Below are 17,756 nucleotides of genomic sequence, written 5' to 3'. Positions count from 1 at the left end.
CTTGTTGTGTGAGTATCCTAAAATGAATTTATAAATTTTATGGTCCAGTGAGAAAAGTCATTAAGGTGTTTAAAATGTTTGGAAATGCAGGAGTTGAAAAAGTAGTTTGATATATAGGGTCCTTGGGGAGGTGGGAGGTGTAAAGCAATGCTACTGTAGTTTAGCAAAGAAATCTAAAGGGCTTCAACTACAAATCGTTAAAATTTCTACTTGTAGAAATAGTATAGAAGAGAATTTGAAGATGAAATGACACGAGCAACACTGCAGTAACAGTAGGACAGTGGTTGTTTAATCTGTTTAGATCAAGGGAAATGTTAAGTGCCTTTCAAAAGTCGAAATACGTGTATGTGGGACTGCAAATCATCTAGCTGGTAAAGCATTATCAACAGCTCCTTTTCAGCTCTTTAGGCTGAGAAATGACTCTTGTAATCCTGCAGAAAGCTGGTGTTGGGTCTCCAGGCTGTCCTGGCAACTCTTAATTACTCTGGACAACAGAATATAAGAAAGCTGCTGTTACCTGAACCCTGGCATCTCAAAGAGCTTTGTTCATGTGTTTCCTTCCTTTCCTCTTACATGAAGAACATAGTTCAGCACAGACACCTGCTTCATTATATAAACTTTTCTCAGTGAATTGCTTGATATCTTCAATTTAGATGACCCTTTAATACTGGATCTCATTGACTTGCATGTGTCCCAAGGTGAGGTTTCTTAACTATTTTCGCATCAAACTTTTAATTAATTTAGAATCATTTGCACCTAAGCATCATTGCACTTGTGCAAACATTTCTATATCTATGTCCAGCTGCCACACTCTTGCCACCTCTTCCTGAGTGAAGAAGCCACCAGTAAGAAGAGGGACCAGGGCTGCAGTACTCCAGCACAAATGTCCTGATTCAAAGTGATCCCTACCCATTGAACCTCATGTTACTCTGTTAGCTTTCCAGGTACTATTTACTCACCTGAACCAAATTACCCAATCTCTTAACTTTATTTTGACCACCAGCTAAATAAGGACATTGATGATTAGTAACCTTAAAACATCATGTAGTTTTAAGGCAACGAGTTTTGATAAAGCGTGTTGAGTGGCAGGAGAAAAGCATTAACATTCTGCATTGGAGAAAAAAAAAAAAAAGAAATCATAAAGCCTATTTATTATTTCAAATGATGGTTGTGGAGGAATCTGTGGCTGACAGAAAATGAACTGGGAACTTTAAGGCCAGTGCTAATAAACTAACAGAAGAACTTCTCTTGAGGACTAAAATGTCAGAGTTCATAAGGAATTCTTTTTATGTTACAGTACCAGTCAAGCTGTTTAAAAACTAAAAAGAAAAGAAAATCTAAAACCAGAATGCTTCCCTGCTAGAAAATGATGCACAAAGTACATCAACTGTATCAGAGTTTTGTTGTAAAACAGGGCATCAAAAAAAGGCTAATAAAGGTCTTCACTCTTGACTTTCCTCTTTTAATGTCTGGTTTTGAGATGTCTGGAGAGTGCGGACATTTAGACGCATGGCTTAGCTTATGGCTTCTCATTGAAGCTGTCAATGAGTGTTTGGGTAGGCTTTGTCTTTAAGGAGACACTTCACTAATAATACATCTCACATAGCATGTAGGGATTGCTATGGCAACAGTTCATTTTGACTTACAAAACAATTAGGTATTAAAACCCCACAAAATCCATTGACATGTAAATTACTGCCAAGAAGCAGGTAGCAACTTAAACATCTTCATTTCTGAGGGTTAAAAATAAGTTAATTCATGTTTTAATCTTGAATTATTTCTCCATTTTTCTTTGGAAATGGCATTGCTTACAGAAGAAGACAGAGTAATGGCTTGAGGAAATGTCTTCTGTTCAGAGAGGTGTGGTGGAAGTTCTTTGGTACTCTACTGAAATCAATAATTTGCCTTCACGAAAATCAAGGATTTTGTTCTTTTCAAGTTTAGGGAATGCCTGAGTTCTAGATGCATGTGAATGTTAGGAAAGGTGGACCAGGACAGGATTTTTTAGGAGAAAGCTGCAGCTGCAGAATAGGAAGGCTTTTCTTTATCCTTATGCAGTACCCTATTAAATGCTAAAGAGGGATGAATCCAACACTGAACCACAGTGTTCTGAGCTTGCCATCTTTTCTTCTGAAAACCATCATTAGAGATGATCAAAATTCAGTCCTGTGCTGTTTCCCAAGTGCTGGAAATGATTATTCTTTTCTGAAAGGGAGCCACTATAAAGTTTGTTTTTTTTTTTTTTTTTTTCCTGTTTATTCTGAGTACATTGTTGAAGTGGAGCTAAATATCACTTCAGAAACAGGTTAGTGGACAAGGTCTGGTACAACATAACATCTGGGAAGGGGCCATGATTTTACCTACAGCCTTTAGGTGCAAGAACTGCACAGAACTCCTCAGTTACAGGAATGAGTTATAAGATGAGGAAGCACCATCGAGGGCTCTTGACAAAATCTTATCACCTGTTTTGCAATTACCGAATCAGTCTCTGGTGGCCAGAGCAGCTACTCCAGTATACAGAATGCATCCTCATGGGTGTGGATGGTGAAATCCAGAGGAATGAGATTTGTCTTGATTCAATGAAGCACCTCCCTAATTTTAAACGTAGGGGCGAGCCTAGCAACTTCCAAGACTTGAAGTGCATGCTTATCACTTTCCATTTAACTGATACGCTAAATGGAAATGGACTTGAACACGTGCCAGTGCATCTTGATAATTTGAGAGCCATCCCAATAGCTTTCCAAAGATAACACCTGATGTTTTACACAGGAGGGGCCGTGTTTTGAGTTGTAGACCTTAAAGCTTTGCTCAGTAGCCTGCTGTGCAATGGCTGGCAGCAAGTTTGGAGACTTCTAGTAAACATGACCAAGTATGCAATGAATAATGTCTTTCCCATAGCAAGCATCCTTAAAATACAGAGTAAAGGGCTTGTCACAGAGACAGGATATCTTAGTTTTACCAGACCTGTGTGCCTTGCTGATTGGAAGGTCATCTGTTAAAAGCTGGAGTTTGCTCCAATGGGTGGCAAACCAGTATGTTTCAATCCTTCAAATCCTGCAAAAGGTGACCCGATAGGCTTCTTGTACCATGTTGCAGAGTGAGCTGAGTACAGTGAGCAAATGGCTGTATTTGGGAATGGAAATAATTGCTTTTTGGATTCGCAAGCTGCAGCCATGAATTATTTCCTGCACTCCTGTTGTCAGAAGATACTGTTTTCTTATTTCCAGCCATGAGACTCTTTGTGTAGATAGTGCTGGCTTCCATGACTAGAATGAATACGGCACTAAAAAGCTCCTTACAGACTTGAGTTGAATTGTCCAAATTCTTTTTGACTGGTGTCCTGTAATGACAGTGGCTAGACTTTTAATTAAATATATATAAAAATCCCCACCAACCTATTTCTAGTCACTAACCTTTAGTAGGAAATACCACTTTCTTTCCAAGACTTTCATTTGGCAGCCTCTTAAGTATTTTACTTTGATTAATTAAAACATGCTGGTGTTTTCGTGTAGCAAGTCAGTTGGTTTTGCAAATTCCATGCAGGGGTTTAAAACTTCCAGATCACTTTCTAGGCCACTTGTGTGTGAGCAAGGCTTGAAAACGAGAGTTTTCCCTATTGCTGGGATTCCACAGTAAATGTCAGTATGAATAGAATTAGAATTTTTATATATCACCACCCCTCTCTTCGGCTGTACGTAGGAAGCAAAATACATGTGCTAGCTAGTGGTAAAATGTCATGGCTCTGTTGTAAGCACTTGTGGCTATAGCCCAGATGTGGGGGTGATATTTTGTCTGCTAGAGGTCAGTTTAGAAAAGGGCATGGAGAAAGGAGGGGAAGGTAAAGGATGTTCTGTGAGCTAGAAATGACGCTAGAGTTCTGTCTGCACTAGAAAGCTGCTCTTTGAGCCATGCTGGTGCGTTTGGAAAGCACAGTCACGCTTACAAATTAGGAAAATTGGAATGGAAATGATATTTACACAGGTAGTGTGTCCCTGTGGGTAGAAGTCATCTTCATGCCTGAAAGTGCAAGTGTCAGAGCTCTGTTTTTACAGATGAGGTTAATAAAGGTTCCCGTAGCTGTGCAGGACCATCGAAACGATGGCAGAGGCATGGACACTGAAAAACAGCAGAACCACTTCTGGTTTTTATTAGAAGGCTGCACAGAGGTAATTAACAGACAGCTAATTCTCTCCCCCACCCACAGCAGGAAGGGCTCATCACTTCGTGTCGCATCTTTGAGAGATGGCCCCATCTATCCAGGAGCAGTTGGGTTGCAGTGACGTCTTTCTGGTCCTGTGTGAAGGACAGAGGAGTTGTCACGGAGCTGAAGGCAATGATGAAAGCTTGCATTAAACACGAGGGGACGTGCTGAAGCCTATGGTCTACGTAAAGCAGATGATAACGTTTTGCATCTTCCTCAAAACCTATATTAATAGGGATAATGGAAAGATCATCCACTAAATGTTTAATAAAACAAAAGCCTCAATTCGCAGAGCAAACTTGCTAAATGTGTAACAGTTTTATTTTTGACTGGTGATCCTATATTTTTAAGAGCAAAATTAAGGGGTAGAATAAAGTTTCCCACAGCTCTTGGTTTTCTTCTTTCCTCACACGGTGTCTGGTAGCAGTACTTGCCAAATTAGTTTTCCATCTTAATTATTCCTGACATTTTCTCCAGGATGCTATGATCTACTTGAGGGATTTGCAGTTTAACATGCTAGTCATTTTTTATTGCATGGAAATGTGAACAGAATAAATTGGTGTTGGCTATCTTTGTTGTGAACTATTTAATTTTGGATGATTGCATCAAAGTGCAGGAAAGTTTTAGCAAGTTAATAAAGTTTAAATTGAATTCTCCTATAAACACTGCACTTGAAGGATGTCAGCGAGTGTGGTAGGTTGAGTCTGTTCTTAATTGTGATAGTCTGATAAGGGAAAAGTTGTATTCCAAGTATTGATTTAAAAAAAAAGAAGATACCTTCTGTGAAATGGAGAAATCCAAATTGCGTCAGGAGGTAATCTGAAAGAGTTCCACAAGCTTTTTGCCCTCAACTCAGCCTTTTCTGCTCTTAACTATAGTTAAAATCTATAATATGAGATTATGTTGCTAGATAACACCATATTTTTAGGGCAGACCCTGCACAAAGGATGCTTAGGGCCATAATATCTATTCTTAAAGAGTATCTTAAAGAATAATGGCACATCCAGTTTAGGGAGCTTGTGATATGTAAGAAATATTTAAGTTGGTATTAAATATTTAAGTCTGTAGATTGGATTTTCTGTAGTCATTTTTCAGAAAAATTAAAATGATGCTATTAAAAGTTGATTATTCCTATATGTTCCTATAGTTAACGAGTAAATTAAAGTTTCAAAAATTAACAGGTTTGGATGGTAATGAAGCAAAACTTTCTATTCTGATTTAAAAAAATTCAGAGCAGTGGAATGATTGAAACTGGGCTCGTAATTTGGCTTGTGGCACACTACCCCACACTTTGGGTTTTGGTAACTGGGAATCTGTGCATTAAATAATGCAGGACCACTGCTGGATGCTGGGACCTGGTTGTGTTTCCTTCCGTAGAGATCCTCCATGCAGGTCTTTCCTTCTGTCTTTCCTTCAGAAGCCTGATATTTGAGACTGTTTTTCATTATTCCACCCCCCCAAAAAAAAGAAAATAAAACCCACGTTTAAAAATAGGTTATATGAACTTTCCTCAGTATTTTTTTCCATGAGTTGCTGCCTTTAATTAATGCCTATGGAAACAATTTAATTGGGAAATGATACCTCTTGCTTGATGTAGTCAAGCAACAAAGTGCACATGTTGGAGACCAGATACAGAAGTTTTATGGTTTGCTTAAATGGAAGGGGGCTGAGGGGGAACCTAAAGCCTTCAGGAACATTACAGTTGCATCATGTACAAAGAGTGTGCAATTAAATAAGCAATTAGTTATGGATTGTTCACTCTGCTTGACTGTTGGATATTTGAGTAGCACGTTAACCTTGAAATGACTGCTTTTATAGCCCTTATTGTTCACCAATAAATTAAGTTTGCATTAAAAAAACCACACCACTCTTCCTGGGCTTGATCTTGGAAAGGAATTTCACTGCTGTTTGCTGTGTGCTTGTTGTATTGCATCTGGGAGACTGAGGCATCACAGCAGCGTGAGCTGGATGGAAGATGATCTTCTCTGCCTAAAATACTTCTAAGTAACAATGGAAGGAGCTGGGGAGAAGGAAGAGACAAAGCCCTTTCCTTTAAAAAGTGGCAAAGTTTTGCAAGGAAATTAAAGGTCAGTCATTTTTCACCAGTCTCTGTAAGAGCAGAGAACCTTCCTCTGATCATCCTGTGAGTCCATGATGACCTCCAGCACCTTTCAGTCTGCTCCCAGCACCAAGTGGTAGAAAGGCTTTAGTGTCACCCACCTATTGCAGCAGGTAAGGAGAGAAATATGGCACAACACCATTCAACACGATCAGCTGGTGAAGTGCACTCACTGGAGTCGAAGATGTGGTACTTGCTTATTCAGCAAAGGATTTAAATGTGCACTGAACCTGGTCAACTTCTGTGACTTTTCCATGGTTGTAGCTGGCACCATGTTGCTTGTGTAAATCAGCAGTAACTGGAGGGTGTTGTTGGTGTAAAATTAATGTAATTGGGTTTGAACTGAGCCAACTTTTCTGACCAGTTTACATAATTCACCCTCTTTGCTTTGTTCAGCAGAAAAAGCTTTGCTCAGCTTCGGATGTCTTGGCATCTTATTTTACTTCCAGTCTTGTCGAACAACGTAATTCATGTTTTTATTTCTTGTTTTTAGCTTCCTTTCATTGACTGATACATTCCTGCCTGGTCTCCTTTCTAGTTCCCATAGAAATAAAGGCAAGACAGAGGTAGTTCAGAGATGCTGGTTGCTGTCACATATACACACATCTATGCCCTGTTGCCTAAATCCATTACCGCATTACCTGGGTAGAGTAGTCTTTCTATTTGACTGCACAACCTCAGCAATCTGAGGTGATTGCTATTAAATGCCTCCTTACATTTCTCAATACAATCAATCATCAAATAAATTCCAGACGTAGTCAAACAATCGGAAGTGAGCACATCTGAAAGCAATGAACTGTGCAGAACCATGGATACCATAAGAACCTGAAACCCCCCAGCACCTTCTGTGTGAGATTGGTTCATGAAATTGATGGAGACAGTCAGGTTTTATATCATCTGCTATTTGCCTTGGAGCTGACATCCTGTCCTCTTCAGCACTTGAAATATTTTTTGATTATTCTTTCTCTTTTTGCTGGGTGTGATCCCAAGGGTGGCTGTCATGCTTTTCTTTTTTTTCCTTTTGCAATTTTTGTTGATAGAAAAAGGAAACAAGACCAAAAACATCTTGTTTTCTGAAGACTGATAGTGTTTGAAATGCTGATAAAGTTATACTCTTTATTATTGTGTTATATCAAAAGGAGAGGAAAGGGGAAATGCTGAAAGAGGTTAGTCAAAATATAGAAGAGTTTTTTTTTTTTTTTCCTGGTTTCACCTTTGTATTCTTTTTTCTTATAATAACATTCAACAGTGCATTACACCAAGCCATAATAGCAGAGTCACTTAGCAGAAAGAAAAGCTGAAGAAAACGCCACCTTTATTGTGAAAGAGTTCATTTTCTCTCTCCTTTCCTATGCTAATAAAAGCAAGTCATTTCTCAACAGACACTGCATTGGCTTCAGGGATCTGGTACTGGGGCAAATACTGTGCTTGGCAGTGTTTAAAACCTAGGATAAGCTCCTTAGCTGTTGCATAGTGGGAAAGAGTTGTTTCTCCTAGGGATTAACGAAATGATACTTGGTATGTTAAGAGATCTAGCCATAGGGATTATGCTGATCTGCAATTGAAATATTCAGTATGCTGTAGGGTTAGGAACATTTATGGCTATAAGACACATTAGGAATTTTCCTGTTTTCAGTTCCCTAGGCTTGATAGTTATAACAGGTGTCAGATATGGAAGAAAGATCAGGTCTCTGATTGCACTTAGCAATTTCTGTACTCTAATAGAGAGATGGAGAGCTAGGAAGGCAGATGCCCCTGCACACCATCAACTGATCTCATTACAAATGCAGAATGAAGTTTTCATTGCTTAAAGGGGAAGAGCTGGTGTTTGAATTCAAAATAAATCAGAAATATTAATGTATTCAAGAAATGAGTTTAATGATGTATTTAAAAACTATTAAATTAATGTTTCTCATTAGCGGCACAGCCTAATCACACTTTGCAAGCAGGGGGAAGAAAGTAAAGCAATATCGTAAAAGATCAAACAGTGATTCAAAATTAATTAATCCAGCATTATATAAATCAGGTAGCTTCAATAAAAATACTAGTTGAGGATTCAGTTCTTATGGGCAAAATTAAAAATAATAAAAAATGCCTTAATTAGTGCTTTTTCATTCAATCCAGCTGACCTATTTATTTTTAATTGAGCTACAGGGTGCTAAACATTCAGTGAAAGTGATAATTGCAGTAGTAAACTTTATAACATTTCCCTTTGGACTTAGTACCTTGTTTTCTGCAGAATACCTCAGAATAGTGGAGAAAATTGATACCCTGCTGTTCTGAGAGTTGCTGTTCTCCGGATGCTGACCTGCTTCGTGTTATGGAAATACCCTGTGGCTCTTGACACCATGGTTTTGAATGTGCTAAGATTTATTTTGCAGGACGTGGTATGTGAACTAACTACCAAAAAAAAAAAAAAGAAAAAGAAAAACTAAAAAAAGATATTATTGGATGTTGTTATTAAATTAGCTTTAATACTTTGGAAAATTAAGAATATATTATATGTGACAACTTCTGTAACATTACTTCTACATCATGTTCATGCCCATATACCATCTTTACACTGATCTTGTTTGTACTCCTAGAAGCAGACAAGGTGTCCTGAAACAGTTTTGCTCTTCTAGCTAAATGAGGGAGGAGAAACGGGATCAGAGAGAGCATGAAGAAGGGGCACAGATCATTCCGTGGAGCTGATCATCCACACTGAACTGCGTTTTCATGGCCAGGGATGTGAACTGGAGCTGAACGAACTGGTGTGAAACTGGTACTTCCCGTTGTTGTCTTCCTCTCCTGTTTCTGGATATTCTGATATACTGAATTTTCCACACGTAATCCCCAGAAATGATTTCCAGCTTTGCAGCCTGGAGAATACCTTCTTCAGACAGGCTCTTCTTAAGCTTTCACGTGAAGAATTAAAGCTAATCTGAATGCCCAGTGCTGAGGCCTTGAGTATTAGCATCATTTTGGCAGCTCTTAGGTGAGGTTGTGAAAGCAGCTTTGTTACAGACTGTCTGAAAAAAATATTAAAAGCCCAGATAAGGTTTATACAGTCCCTATGGTGGTTTTTAATGAAGATAAGTTGGGCTCCTAAGCCTCACGTCGATTCTGATTCTGGGGAAGGAAGGTAAGAGCATCCTGAGCCTGCTTGACTTCTCCAGTGCTTAAGCATGTGCTTAGCCGTGAGCGTGCCAGAAGTCAGTTTGTATTATTCACTCGATTTAAAGGCTCAGCATCTTATGGAATGGAACCAATAGATCTAGTTCACGGTGCGACAGGTATTTACTGCTGGGTCATAAATGTGATTCCATCTGGCTGACAACAAGTGTGGGCTCCCTGAAATGCCTCTACGCTCATACACATGACAAACAACTTCTGCGGGTAGAATGACCTGTAACAGGAAGAATAAAGGCTGCATACATACATGAATTGGTTTTGGGGTTCTGCTTGGTTATTTTCTGTATATTTTTCGAACTACTATGGGTTATACCAAATGATGTGGTGAGAAGAAATTTTATAAAAGGCTAAGATCTGGAAATCTTCAGCCTCATGTTATGATTTTAAAGATGTATCTGAGCACCTATATTTCTATTACCAGTCCCAAATATTCAGAAATCATAGACCAGATACTCTCAAAATAATGAGAGAAGTTTCTTGTTAAATGCAATTATTTTGTCTTCTGCTTCACAAGAGTTAAAGACACAACAGCATTATAATTTCAAGGTTTTGGCTGGTATATTAAAGTATTTTATAATTGATATATTCTCCTATATTTCAACAGCAAGAAATTGAGTATCATTTTCATAAGATTGTAACCGTGGGCAACACAAAGTATGAGGATTGACTTTCCTGAATCTACAGAACAACCCCACTGCTGCTGCTGGAGTCACTGCTGCGTTACGGTAGGTGTATACACACATTTTGTAGACCAAGCGTTCAAAGTGAAATGTGGACTAGCATATTAAACATTTTTTTGGGGAAAAAAAAAGGCAGTGGGAAAATGTAGTGGTTATAAATCCTTTGGAGACTTAGAATGGAGTTCCTGTTGTCCTGAAATTGTTGTGCTCAATTGTTAGGTAGGAGACAGGGGGTGATGGCAGTCACTGCTGTCTAAAACACGACATGGTCCTGCACAGAGGAGGCCAGCTGTTGAGTTGTCTTGCAGAAGTCCTGCTCTCCTCCTGATCACCTTCTTCCCTCCCAAGCTGTCCCACAGAGCTTCTGGTTGTCTGTAAAGCAAACCCAGCCTGGCACGTTTTGATGTCACCACTACTTGCCAGTTCTTTGTTGTCTCTTTTGAAGCAAGGCATCGCTCAGGGGTTATGCAGACAGCTATAGCAGAAGCTGCTTTTTTCTAGATGAGGAATCTATGGGTCACTAAAGCACCCCAAGCAAACTGAGAGCACCAGGTTTTAGTTCATAAATGATGTACTATCAAAGGATTAGGTGCACAAGGAGCAGCAGAATACTATCCCCAGTACACCTGGGGATGGAAACAAATGAGTACAAGCAAGAAACAGCTTTGATATAAGAAGCTGCAGATGGTAATTCTGAGATCTCAGTGAATTCTGCATAGTAGATGATCAAAGGCAGAAGGTTAAAGCTCAGCACTTCTTCATTTTGCCCTGGCTCGTGCAAAGCATTAATTTCAGATTTGTGCGGCTTTTCTGGAATTGTCCGTGAGCAGTTAGCAGGGACAGTTGGGGAAACTTGAAATGAAGTTCAGCTGCAATCAGAAGTCGGCAACTATGTCTCGGACTGAGTTGTCAGAAGAGGGTTTAATTCTCAGCCTTCCCATGCCAAGTGAATTTGTAATAAAGAACTTCATTATTTATTGATTTTTAGAGATGGATGTGGGCATAAATACTGCTCTAATTGTTTTAAATTTCCAGAATTGTACCTAAGGTTGAAAAGCAACCAAAGTCCTCAAAAAGCCTTAAACTGAACACTACAAATCTGAACACGTGTCCAAAGTTTGTACAGAAGACCTGTCTCAATTTGAGAGGCCAGACTTTGCTCTTAAAACCTCTCTGGTGGTCCTTGTAATTACAAAGGACCTTTGCTTTACAAAGCTAATGTAAATGATTGTAGATATTCATTTCTTCAAGTGCTCCCATGCTTTGAGCATCCACATCAGTAATCCACTGTAGGATTTCTGTTGGGCTTCTTGTAGTCTGACTGAAAAGCACTCTTGAACATAACGTAATTTTTTTCTGTCACCATTTTAAATTGAAAAGAGTGAATAATTGTATCCAACTTAAACAATCTGTAGGATGAGTTAAATGTGTGTTTGGCAAGATTTCTGTGAAGCCCTGAAACTCCCTCTTTAAGTCTTTCTCATGGCATAGGTATCTCCTACCAAAGTATCTGGATATATTTTCAGCACTGATGTATTTTCCTTCTAATCACCACTGGGAAGTAAAGGGCTGCGCAAACCAAATTTGTGCTTCTTCTTTTCCAAACGGCCTGAAGTCCCTGGGAATTAGATGCTGCACTGAAGTGCTTTTGAAAAATCTTTGCTCACATGGCTTGCTCAGTGACACTTCAAGGGTATGTGGGAGAGTGGAGAAGGGGAGATCTGATTTCTTAGGACTTGCACCCTTAAATTTGAGGTCAATCTTCCAGGCCTGTGGGGCTCTTCCATAAAACTCTCTCTCTTGCAATACTACTTTAAAAAACATGGAATGGTGTTTTTTTTTTTTTTTTTTTTTTTTTTTTCCCTTTTTTTCTTTCCAATCTGCAGCCACGTTTCTAATTTAAATAAAAGGAATAAATCATCCAAAAATGAAATGCTGTTAGTTCCTTGTGAAAGCTTAAGAGAATATTGCCTCTGTTATTTCTCCTGTGTAATTTCTGTATTTCTAGAATTTCTGTAAATTTCCTTCATTCTTCTCTACTGAGGAATTTCTTAAAATGATTCAGTCTTAGCAGTGTGTTATTTATGATGCTCTAAAGGCATTTTGTTGTGGGCAACTCTTCCTAAAATGATAATGCAAATAAATTAAAATCTCTGGTTGCAAAGTCTCCATGCTAGAGGGTTGTTATAACGGATCATAAAAACCTAATTTCCAAAGCTCTTCTGAATGTGCAAATAAACAAGGGGGCTGTTCAGCCAACACTTCTTTTGAGGAGTTTGCCCTCTATCCAGCTCTTGCAATTACTAACGAAGGGAAGATGATTTGGCTGAAGGACTTGGAGCGTAGTTTCTGTCTGACACCCAGTCCCACTCAGCTTGGCTCTGCCATGCAGAACAATACTTCCTCACTCTGAGCTTAATTATGATCTGTGACCGCGCTTGTTATCCAGGGAATTCTAAGAAATGGCTTTTGAAGGGTTCAGATATGGTTTCAGTGTGTTAATAAAGAACTAATCACCTGTTTAGGATTAGTGATTAAAGAAAGTGAATTGAACTAAATAAAGCCCCTTTATTCTAGAATAGCTCTCTCTCTCTGGTTGTTAAAGAATATCTGTTTCTTTGTAAACTCATGCCCTACTGTAACCTTGAATTAACTTTCAAGTGTAGATAAGCCCCTAGGTTAAGGTGTGCTCTGTCTGGAGGGGGTGGAGGAGTAAGAATGAGATATATACATATATATATATAGTGATGAGTAATTGCCACTAATAGAGTCTTCCTCTAGTGCTTAAATTGGAAGGAGATTGGAGCCTGGCTACAAGTGTGGGAATACTGGGAGAGCTGAGCATCTAGAAAATCTCCACGACTGTGTTGTAAGTACAACAGCTTCACAATGGCTTCAAACTAAAATTGTGTTTCTATCATCATGCTGAAGCTCCAAGTAGCTGCAGATTTGCAGCAGCGTGATGCATTAGTATAAACCACTCTATCAGATAAAGGACTGTACCAATATGCATTCTGTTAGGTCCAGGCACACAGAAGGGTTAATTTTGATGAGTATTAAAACTACACACACACAACTGTAGTGTACCCCAAAGGCTGGTAGAAAATGGCTGTTGTCTCTCAGAAACCCGTTACCAGACTTTCTCTCCCCATTCTGAAATACTAAATGAATTGCATTCCATTTCTAGCAATCACACATCATTTGACATCAAACAACATGCCAGATCTTTAATAACATAATTACGGGGTATGCAAAATATCAATCACTGTCTAACTCGATTTGATTACACACCTACTGCTGTCAGTGATAGACCCCAGCCATGGGTGCCCACCTGGAGGCAGTTAAGTGAAAGTCATGCTTAATTTGATTGCTGTTCAAAAGGAAAGGAAATCACGGTAGATAGTGGAATTTAGTGCTTTCAGCATTAACATTTAACATAAAGCAGAACACAGATAGGAATTCAGCAGGCATTTGGCTGCTGGTATGAGTGCAGGCATAAGCAGGAGCAGGCAAAATACAAGTTTTAGGAGCAGCTGCAGAGGGCAATCTAACTCAGATGACCCATGAAATCACTTAATGCCCACTGGTTTTATACAAAATTCACTGTGTCGCACTGGTTTGCTGCTTGGGTGGAGCCAAGAGCTGAAGGTTTGCACAATGCAGTGGTGGGACAAAGTTTTAGAATCCAGCTCCTATGATAAGAAGGTGATAAGAGGAAGTCCTGAATAAAGGCTAAAGTACTTAGCCTTTATTCTAATTAGCTTTTTTTTTTTTCCCAAATCTTTATTTATTTATTTATTTTTAAACCAGCATTACAGTAGCTCTGATCAGTTCTTGTGTTGGTGGTTATGGTGCTAAAGATCTTTCCTGGCACAGGTGAATATTTCAGGGCATCACTTGCTTCTGTGGAGCTCACAGCAAAGGGTGAAACAAGACAACGTGGGAAGGAGCATGAGCATAGAGGTGATGACAACCTGAGAGTGTGAAGGATAATTGATTTAGCCTGGGGGCCTAGCCAATAAGACAAGGGCAGGAAAATGATATTAAATTCATTATAATAATTTGCTAGTCCTAGACTATAGGCAGCTTTTCTACAGTAACTTCAGGTCTTGGCAATCCCTGTGCAAAGGTTCCTAAGAATAGCAGGTGAAAGGCCTATTGTAAATATGTCTGCATTGACGATGTGTAAAGACCTGTGAAGAAAAAACACTGCCTTGGTGTTCTCGTAAACATTTCATTTTGGCCTTAGGGAGCAAGCACACAGACATGCTGCAAACTGTGAAACCATCAGCACAAAAAATGCATCTCGGAGTGGGCCATAATCATCCTGGAGGTAACTCTGTGTTAAAAGCTTGTGTTGGGATAAGTCTGACCTATTATTCTTCCCTTTCTTTGCCTTAATATTTACAGGTCAGCAGGTGCCACTTCAGACACAGCTCTCGTGCTCCTGTTTGCTTCTTTTCCAGTTAACTCTGTAGCCCAGTCAGCCAGCCACAAACTGCTGGGTAAATATACGGAAAAGCAGAGTCACCCGTGGGGTTATAAATCGAAGACTTTACTTGATTTCCATGTGTTCAGTGATCTGCTGCAAGTACAGATCACCTCAAATGATAACATGGTTTCTGGAGCAGCTCTTTGTTTAATTCTGCTGCTTTGGGGCTGCGGCTGTGCCCTGGGCTGACCTGGAATTGAGTGCACTGTAGCAATATTTGCAAGTGCATGTTCTAATTTTCCCTACAGTTTTAATTTTACGAGGCAGTTATAAATGTTGGCTAAAGGTCCTTTTGTAATGACTGAAAAGATCAGGTGAATTTTAAAATATCGGACACTTAAAACCTCATTGCTGCTTTAATTAATCCAAATTTTAATATCTGAATGACTTCTTTGTTAATACATTAAAGATGTTTAGTGCTATTAATTGATATGTAACTGGGTAGCTGTAAATTTATTATGTAGCCTAAAATACCAACTGGTGTGTTAAAGCTATTTCTTCTTTGCAGTTCTATTAAATGCCAGCTATAATTTGCTGTACGGACTGCTGGAGACTGACTGTTGATTAAGTTACCTACCAGTGTGGGCTCAATATCTGTCAGGGGACATTTATTATAAAATAGGTATGAAATACCTTGTTTGGGAGTCTCGGCAATGTGAGGGCCCTGAGCTGAAGAAATCTGGGAGATGAGGGATGGGGGTTGGCATCTGACACCCCACGGTCTGTGCAAGGGCAGGGATGCTGGCTTATTGAGTGACAGCTGCCAATCAAATGAAACTCAGCCCTCCCATGTTACAAGTGTCCCCCCATGGAAATTTACCTTGGTTCACATGGACAGAAAAAGGCAATCCACCCAAACAGACTTTATTTAATAACAGATCTTAGACTTTATTTGATAACAGATCACACCTCTCCTCAGGTGGTCCATCTGCTGAACTGACCAGAGGGTGCTACCTATTCAATCGGACATGTTGTCTGTGATAGCTGCTGTACTGAATGCCAAACTAGGTACGGTACCATCCAAATCAGGTATGTCACCTTGTGAAACCAATTTTCAGTAACTCAGCTTTGGAAATAGATTTACCTATTGTCCTAGGTCGCTTTTTTCCCGTATCTAAATGAATACCTAAATCACATGCCTGTGGGCAACCTGTTCCTAGCTTAGTTCTGCTTCTGGTCTTCTTGGGAAGAATTAATATTTTTATTGACTTAAGGCCTAGAAAAACTAATTTTTTTTGTCTCTTACTGTGCTAGGTGTTTTACAGAAAGGCAGATTCACAGCTAAACTGTTGTCCTATCAGTCCTTTCATGTTGGTAGGCAGTTGTAGGTAGACGTTGTGTTCCAGTTCAAGCATTGGTTTGGCTGACCTCTGAATAACAAGGTTATCAAAGTAGTTGGAATTTGCAGCTCTATATTTCCTTCAGGTAAATGATTTCCTTCTCAGGCATCCTATATGGGGATTCAGACAGGGTATTCTAAGCAGCATGTTTATAGTGTCAGAAATCTATTTAGAGAGCGGAAAAATGTGTGAAAATTTTTAGAAAGCGTGTTTGTATTCCATTAATTAATTCTGTTGATGGATGCTGCAGCAGAGACATGGGCTCATTGTGCTAATCTGTACCCAGAGACATGAAGAAACAGTCTGTGCCCAGAGAATTACAGTCAAGGCAATGAATGGAAAAAAAAAGAATATTTACTCCCAGTGTAGTTCTGTTGGAGTTGGAGAAGTAAACTGTTTTTTGTTGTTGAGGTTTTAGGGAGGATTTTGAGAAGATTCATAGCTCTGCACATCAGAAACGTTACCACTCTCTGTGTCTATACTTGTTTAGGCGTTACACAATTTATGGACTGTATCATTGCTCTCCTTTGAAGGTGCCACAGCCATCAGAAAGGAACAGAAGGAGTTGTTAAAGGTTCACTAAGCCACCCAACCATTCCCGTAGCATGGGACACCTTTGCTGATGTAATGATATTCATGAAAGGACCAAAGCACAAAGAAAGGGAATCTAATAAATACCTGAACTTCAGAAGGCAGAATATCACAGCAGGTCATTTTTCTAAATTATTTAAGCACAGTGTTTGCTATGAGCTTCTACCATTTCTCAGGTGAGGATTTATTACCTTTTAATTCATTTAAATATCTAAAATTTATTTGATTTGGGAGGAGAAAGCAGACAGGAAGGCAAGAAAAATGGCTTTGTTCCCTTTATGGAAAATTTAAGTGATGGCACAGGTATTCACTTGCAGCCAGGGGACTCGAGTAAGATGTATGCAGGTCATTTATTGTGAGGGTCTTTTACACCACTTTGGCATAACAAAGACTTCTGTGTGAAAATAATCCATAGTGGAACAGGAACTGGCATAATACTTGTACGTTTTTTTCTGATTTTCTTAACTGCCACAGTGCTGACAAACTTCTAAGCTCTGTTTTTTTTTATTATTATTATTTTTTATTTTTTTAAGTAACAGAGATTTTGAAGTTGGAGTGGATTAATTAAACCACATTGTTAATTCTCATCTAGATTCAGAGTAGCCTTAGGTCAATTTATCATATTCCACTTATGAATGATATTAAACTGCACTGAACAAATAGTCTTCATGGGGATTTAGTACAGTTTAATAAATCCATTTTAGAACTTGATGCAGATTAATTTTATTGTGTTCTTTTGTGCATATATATATATATATTTTAAGCAGGGGGAGAGGAATTTACAGAAAACAAGTTTCAAAGTGAAAAAAAATTACTCATTACTCAATTTTTTAATTTTTTTTTTCAAATTTGGTATGTTAAAGGGATGGTTTACAACCCTAGGAAACATTATCTTGTGCAAAATTTAGCCAGTTAATCTGCCCATTATTTGTCAGTATGGTAAGGCTGAAATACATTCTGCAGGGGATAACTTACTCAACAGAGCTTAATCCTCCCCATCTATCATCAAATGGCTTTATACATGCATAAATTTTTTCCTTTATTTGACCAGCTTTATGGTGCTGGAAATGCAATGCTTGGGCTGTTAAGCCTCTTTTCCTCTGTGCTGCTACAAACTAGCTTTGCTGCTTATAATATTACGTGCCAAGCGAGGTTTTTT

The 17,756-nt window shown here is 39.0% G+C and overlaps 1 protein-coding gene across 1 annotated transcript in view; it reads left to right on the top strand.

Moving 5' to 3' along the window:
* LOC311424347 (uncharacterized protein) overlaps positions 1-17,756 on the top strand; it is a 252,395-nt gene that overhangs the window by 54,713 nt on the left and 179,926 nt on the right. Inside the window, exons 12-17 of the mRNA XM_084499419.1 lie at positions 8,906-9,084; positions 10,099-10,219; positions 12,943-13,043; positions 14,424-14,507; positions 15,586-15,695; positions 16,540-16,773. The gene's annotated coding sequence lies outside the window, so the exon portion shown is untranslated. The remainder of the gene's footprint in view (positions 1-8,905; positions 9,085-10,098; positions 10,220-12,942; positions 13,044-14,423; positions 14,508-15,585; positions 15,696-16,539; positions 16,774-17,756) is intronic.

The sequence above is a fragment of the Aythya ferina genome, assembly GCF_964211825.1.
Source record: "Aythya ferina genome assembly, chromosome: 27".
NCBI classification, from domain to species: Eukaryota; Metazoa; Chordata; class Aves; order Anseriformes; family Anatidae; genus Aythya; species Aythya ferina.
Note: the sequence above shows the minus strand (reverse complement) of the source record. Positions and strands in the feature narration are given on the sequence as shown.